This window comes from Melitaea cinxia, chromosome 26, assembly GCF_905220565.1.
Source record: "Melitaea cinxia chromosome 26, ilMelCinx1.1, whole genome shotgun sequence".
In the NCBI taxonomy this organism is placed as follows: domain Eukaryota; kingdom Metazoa; phylum Arthropoda; class Insecta; order Lepidoptera; family Nymphalidae; genus Melitaea; species Melitaea cinxia.
This window is the reverse complement of record NC_059419.1, coordinates 6,313,545-6,321,725: the sequence shown is the minus strand read 5'-3', so window position 1 is coordinate 6,321,725 and position 8,181 is coordinate 6,313,545.

Below are 8,181 nucleotides of genomic sequence, written 5' to 3'. Positions count from 1 at the left end.
AAAGACCATTACACACACACTACCATGTATTTTGACACACACACGCATATGTACTCTTTTTTTGATTGTCATAAAGTCTGTAGGTCAAATTGATTTTTTTTTTTTAAAGTTTCTTTATTTTCATTACTTTTGGTTTTTTTTATATTTAAATTTTTAATTATGGTCGAATTCGACCACTAGTCATTAGAAATATAGTGGACTGTACACCAGCAATTTAATTCAACTGTCAATTCATCGTTTAATGTATTTTAATTGTCTACTTTAGTTCAAATAAAGAGCCATATGACGAAGTAAATTCAAATACTATTTTCATACGATACGACGCATCTACTTCGTCTTTAACGATATCTCAATAAGATAGTACAATAAATTACTAAAAAGAAAATATTATAAGTATATTGTGTATAGTAATAATTCATTCGAAAAACAAAACAAAAACATATTTATCAAAACATTTAACGGTAAAATCATTCAACATTAAGAAGTATGAACACAATAAAATAACCAAATGAGATTCATAAATTTTTAATTTTGCAAAATTATTCGACGTAGCTTAATTAGGGGCATGCGAAAATAACCTAAAATATAGGCGACGTAATCCACTTAATGGAATTTTAAGACGCGGCCGCTTTTATTGAGGATGCGCTTATTAAAATGTTTCTCGCCGAACAATTAAGACGGCTTAATTGATTCGATCAAAATTTGACCCACACTTCGCGTTGATAAACGATAAACATCAAAGTAAAGATAAAAATTTTGATAGCAATTTTCTAAGTATCGAAACATTGCTTTTATTACTTTTCGAGTATATGGTTTGTCCCTTTGTTAATTGGTTTGAGATTTAAAGGATTTTTATAATCCTGTAATAATAAATTAAAGAGTTGTTTATTTGTATACATTTCGCTTCTTTTCCTACAAATTAAACTAGACATATAGTTTGATATATGTGTATATGTACCTCTAGAAAATACACAAAAATTGTCTAAACATGTTTTTATAAGGGTATATATACTAAGGTCTTATGACGCCAATATTTTTACGAAATTTCTAAATTAAAACGAGAAAATAGATGCTTGAAAATTCAGTTACAATGGGTACAAATATATAAGAAATTTGCTAACTTTATATAAAACGCGTTGAAATACAGATAAGCTAATTTAAAATGTGATACATATTTTCTGAAGCTAAATTTTATTATCAAAATACCTCTAAATATCTTAATTAAAAGTTTAAATCTTCTTCGAATAACACAAATGTTGGTTGATTAATCAACGATCCTACAAAAAAAATTGATATTTACATTTACATTAAGAAGTAATTTAATTACATCACCGTAATTACCTAACTGAAATCAAGCGACAACGATTCCGAAACATTATCGAGCAGGAATCGTGAATCACATCGAATTAACGGTCATCCTAAGTCACAATTAAAGCAAACGGGATTGCAACGATGTATTCGCTGGCGTCATCCTCCTCCGGCGATAAAATAGAGATGTTTGCAATTATCGCTCGTCTGGCGAACAATCACGAGTACTTATATAATTACATTTACTTGACTTTTTAAAAGAAACATTTTTAGGGTTGCCGAAGGATACCAATGAAACCCAATTATTAAATTGTGATTATACTTTGACGTTGGACATGGACATTGGAACCTCTTTAAGAGGGATGTTTCTTTGATACCCGCAAAAGGGGACACTTACAATTTCCTCAGAATATATTAGGCTGCTTGCTATAAAGATGGAAGGAAAGATAAAACAATACTTTTTAGAAAAATAATTAGTTGTTTTAGCTTATTGAAAAAATGCGTGTTAAATATACTGCGCGGAAACCTACGTATATCCGACTCGCGATTGACCGGTTTTTATGTCGATCTCATAAACATTCAGCGAATAATACAACAATATGTAGATAAAATGACAAACTACTGTAAAGCAATTAGTGAATTTGTAACTATAAAAGTTGAACAATTTAGATATTTGTTTCACTGGTAATTTTTATAAACATCAAAATTTTGTATAAAAACACTTCAAATCTTAATTCAAAAACAAATTTATAACGTTATTATTCTTAAGTATAGTTTATATTTCATAATAATATACAACGTAATGGACAACGTAAATGGATTGGTCAATTGTTGCTCACAATGACACATACACAAAAACCTATTTGAATATATACCTATCTTTGTCTTTTTATGTAAATAAAACACATTTAATGCAATACAACTCTTATCTCTATCATTTTAAGAACCATTCGAATTATATGTCACAGTTGTAAAATTACCGAGCGTCGGTGGTGTAGAAATAGAGCAAAACCAATTACGTACGGTTTTTCTTTATTCAACGCAAATATGTTCCGACCGTACCTATTCGCTTTTATGTCTCACCAACGAAATATGTAAAGCAAATGTGTTAAGTAAAAAAAAAAGTAATAGCTCGGAAAAGGTGAATATTTTCGTATATATTTAGGTTAACATCGACGTGACGGCTGTATAACTTTATATGAGCTAAATGAGGTCTGGTTCGTATAGTAGCCCGCCTCGCTAATGGACGCGAACACTATCATAGCAAACAGATATGTACAAGAGGTGTAGTTGTTGCCATCTGGGTGTTTATTTAGCTTGTTTACTGTCAAATATCGCTATATCCGCTATATTGTAGCTAGTGTCAGAACACTAGCTACAATTCTCCTAGGGGATGTGATGTATGGAAAGTTTAGTATTTATGACTATTATTCATAGTTTACATTGTTTTGGTCAAGTATCTAAAGCTGGTCCTTTTAGTTTAGTAAACATAACGATCAATCATTTTCAATGTAACGTACCTATAATTTAAGTGGGCATAACGCATGACATGTACTTTAAAAGTACAATAACACTGTCCGTTTTCCTTTTTTAACCGACTTCCAAAAAAGGAGGAGGTTCTCAATTCGACTGTATTTTTTTTTTTTTAATGTATGTTACATCAGAACTTTTGACCGGTTAGACCGATTTCGACAAATTTTGTTTTAATCGAAAGGTGGCGTGTGCCAATTGGTCCCATTTAAATTTATTTGAGATCTAACAACTACTTTTCGAGTTATATCTAATAATGCGTTTTTACTTGACGCTTTTTTCGTCGACCTACGTTGTATTATACCGCATAACTTTCTACTGGATGTACCGATTTTGATAATTCTTTTTTTGTTAGAAATGGGATATTCCTCGTTCTGTACCATGATAAGGAAACCAGGATCTGATGATGGGATCCCAGAGAAATCGAGGGAAACTCTCGAAAATCCGTAATAACTTTTTACTGGGTGTACCGATTTTGATAATTTTTAATTTAATCGAAAGCTGATGTTTATCATGTGGTAACAAATAAATTTCATCGAGATCTGATAACTACTTTTTGAGTAATCTTTGATAACGCGTAGTTGCTTGACTATTTTTTCGTCGATCTACGTTGTATTACTTGTCGATGTAATTGAAGTCGGTTTTTTTTTCGTTTGCGAGCAAACACAATTATTAATGTATGAACAATTACTTCAATGATGGATAACCATAAGTACCTAATGGTTGGATAAATGTTTTATAATGATAGTGCTTGATTGAATTTAAATTTTAAAGTAAAACTACATAAATAATTATGAATAGTTTCAGTATCAAAAGCATAAATTTTATACGACTAGGTTTCAGTATTGAAAACTTCAGCCTTGCTCGAATTTAGTTCAGAATGAGAGCGTTGAAAACCAAGCTATAAATTTATTGGCTTCTAATACTGCGCAGGACCAACTTTGAGATTATGCATAAAATAACGGAAACCTTCAAAAGTACTCAACGAGCTGTGAGGCCTTAATCATTCACTGCCTTTTTAGGACAAGCTAGAATTTATGTTTAGGTCAAACATACAGTACCAGTAAAATATAAGATAACTTTAAATATATACTGATAAAAACAAAATATTTTTAGACCTTAAAACGCCTATTTTGTTGTTTGAAAGCGTTTATATATACTACCTGGGCTATTTTATTTATTTTTTTTCTGTTAGAAAGCTTGGACATCAAAGGTTTATATGCTATAAAACACATATAAGTGAAACAGTAAAAACAAAGGCAAGTGCAGCAATGCGGATCATATATTACATATTATCCGAAATATAAAAATGTATAATCTTGCAAATAACACCTACTTTACTTCCATTCCCTCCATCTGATTTTAAGGTTGTCTGAAAGAGGTGTTTTTGCACTAAAACCAGCGTTTCAACTGTTTATAACCTTATAACTTCTATGCAATGGCAATATATACTTTAAAGAGTTATTTAGGTATATATTGATCTGTAACGTTGGTATTTACGATTTCTATACAAGCTTTCAAAAAAAAAACTATTTGACAATGGCGAGATCATCCGAGGTGTGGCGTACCCACATACTGTTACAGAATTGTTGTGAACCCGTATACAATGATGCCGAGCTAGAATCATATCTGGAGAGTGTATCTTCACTTCGCCTATTTAAAACTATGTACAGAGTTGTCAATAATAATACCCAAGTATTATCGCCCGTAGAACGGTCTCTAGAGAGTGGTACGGTGAGTACGGTGATGTGGCGTATCCACATACTGTAAAAGAAGAACTGACGATAATTCATTACACTTCCACTAGAAATAATAACTAGGAATATAATGAACTGGGGACCCTGGCGTGATGTTTCGTCCCAACTCCACTAAAGAGGTTATTTTAGTATTTTAAAAGACTAAAACATACATAATAATTACAAGAAATAAATAATAATATAAAAATACTTAATAAATATTGAATATCTATATAATGTTACATAAAATAAATGAAAGGTCTTCATTCACTTCTATTGTTCAATCGATGTCACATAAAGAAAGTGCAAAGAAGCGAAATAATTTCACTTTCCCGATTAATATTGTATAACATATTGTTAGTAGAAAGTAATCTTGACAATTATTTACATTACAAGTGAAAGATATACCTAAAGTAGATTTAAAATAGAAAGTATATATTTTTCCACGTTTTGGCCGCGTTCACAGAAAATACATTTATTTTATCAATTGAAACAAATAATAATTTATTTTAAGCAATTAATATAGTGATAAACGTGATAAGCTTTAATAGCTTACTTATAGTAATGCGTTACTTATAGAAAATAGTAAAATATCAGCTAATAAAAACTAAAATATATCAAAAAAATATCCCAATAAGATAATTATCTCGTTAATTTTAAACAAATCGAAATAACACAATTGTATTGTACTTGTATTGTATTTATTTAAAAGAAAAAAATCAACGTTACAAAAAATTTAACAACGTCTAGTATCTGAAATAATTTTAAGATATCTAAATCGACTTAAGAATTTAATATCTAGGTGAGTTTCGGTGGTATAAAAAAAAACTCACACATAAATGATTAATATCAATTTTCCGTTCACTATTTTTCGAGTCTTCAAATAAAAACCTAGTTGATATCTGAGTTGATAGAGTTCAAAGAGCTCATATATCAACGCGATACCGTAAGCATCTCGAATTAGCAACATTCGTAACCAGTTAATTGTCAACTCGGTGTAATTAAGGTCTTTACGTGTAATTAACGTGTGTGACCATATGCGTCGCTACACCGTCCGTTGTCAAATGTCATCCGATAATATGTTTCGCTACAATGAAGCAATTTGCTCTTTTTTATTTGGTCAACCAACGGTTGTTTATATCAATTCATAAAATTTAATATTGAGAAAAAAAATCGTATGCAAATGTAAAAACTACTTATAGGCTAACACCACATGCACTATTGAGGATGATGCATTATTGAGGATGTAATCGCGAAGCTGGCGGCGGGCGCTGTTTTAGAAAAATGAGAGTGGCCGTCGACAATGCGGTAAATTAATATTGTAGAGTTACACATGTAATGTATAAAGCATGTAGTTATATATATATATATATATATATATATATTATAGGTATATATATCTCTCACGGTCAGTTTTGGACTCACCATCGAATTAAAGAAAATAAATTTTAGTTCGCAATTTGAAGCATGCAATGTTGAAATTAATACGCCTCAACGCTTTGAAAATTAAATGTAAATAAAAAAAGGCATGGGCACTTAAGAGCCTATGGATGTTAAAACAACGAATTACTAATAAATAATCAACATCGTATGAAGTTCGACAAATTAAATCAAATCATGATATGATCACAAACAAAGTAACAAATAACTGTTTTTCAATTTCAGTATTACTTGGTAATAATAATTTAAAAGAAGATATAATATAACTCAAAAAAAAGAACTGCATATAAATATTTTAGAAAATAAGGAAAAGTAAATGAGTACGTTCCATTTGTCATCAATCACTCTTTCAATTCAGTTTCTTTTCAAATCAGTCTCTATTGGTTATTTGATTTATATTAGTATAACAATGTCTTAATATATATATATATATATATATATATATATATATATATATATATATATATATATATATATATAGAAACCTTAGAAGTAAAATAAATCTAATAATGATGTATTAAAAGTTGCAGATTGCAATGCTTTCAAATTCATATAATCGTTATCATTTATTTTTGTGTTACCCACACATTAGGGAATTCTAAACATTTTTTTAAATAACATAACAAAAATCGACCGCTCCAGCGGGGATCGAACCTGCATCTCCGACGGTCGATATTTATGGTATGATATTTTAAAAAAAATCTTCATGTAATCCACCTAAAATTGAAGTAAACATCACCTAGTGAAATAGAAATTAATATCAACCCATGTTAGATAAACCTTTACAAAAGAGGCCTCATTTAGCTAATATTCCCGACGGCGACAAAAAAAAGGCTAACGCTCCAAAAAATCATTTGATCCCTAAATAGAAAATCCACACAGAAATTAACTCGTTTCCTGTATGGAGCGAAACCTCATTTGAACATTCTATGAAAGCACGCACAATAGTCATCCTTTACGGGATCGACAGTACCTATGTGTTGACACTGTGAACGGTAACTAAAAATATAAAAACAATATAATCGTCTTCAACAATTTTATTCTACAAAATTGTCAAAATAAAATAAACTGCAAATGTAAGACCCTATGGAAATTAAAAACTCACTAGATGACTAGACAATCACCCGTTTTGACTTACGTTGTTTCTGTTTCAATCCATATTTCTGAAATATCAAACTATATAGAATCAAAATTTATAACATTTAAATGTAACTCAATAATCAGATATTGTAACGAAAACTATACTTTTCAATTAGAAAAAGTAAATTAACACACTATTTTGTTTTATAATAATTATCATTATAAATTTATAGAAGAAAAATGTAGTTTGTCGCAAAAATCTAACTACCCTATGGATCCTACCACATACCCTAAGTAGATCGCGCTATTATGCTTTGTTTCGACCCTGACGGGTATGACGGGTGGTGGTACTGTTTAGTCTACGACGGCTAAGATTTATAAAGATACATACATATACGCTAATAAAACCATTCTGTTTCAGCTGTTCAGTAAATATACCAAATTTTTCATCAATTACAAAACAAAAATATAAAATTGAAAAGTCTTCAACCGCAGGAGTAATGAGCCAACTGTATGGAATGTCGGTTAAGGTTTTTTTATGGTGTGCGTTATGCAAGCGCGTGCGCTGCGAGCATTTCAATAAGCCCTGACTGTCAATGCGAGATATAACATTCCTGCATAAAGATATTAACAATTACATGTCATTATAATCGATCGGAGCTAAATAAAATAAGAACATGAACATTGTTACATCTGCAGGTAACAGATGTATTAAAAACACTTTTTTTAAACGTTACCGATAACTTACGTGTGATATTAATTATAAGCTTTAGAATTCGGGCTATGACAGACAGAAACAAACCTAAAATCAATCAGATAAAACCGCAGAGATTTTTATAGCAATACTTTGGCAATCTTATCACTATATAGCAATATCTAACAGGCAACCGCGTTGTGAAGGATATTATAATCTTTAGACAGCAGGCACAGATGTATATACAACAAATAATACCGTATAATTCCATTAAAACTATCGCATATGTTATAATATTTTCAATATAGAGAACTAGATTGCAATGTAAACTCATTGTTTTTATTATTTAAAAAGTGCGAAGGTGGTATCACTTACAAACACACTCCGAAAAAA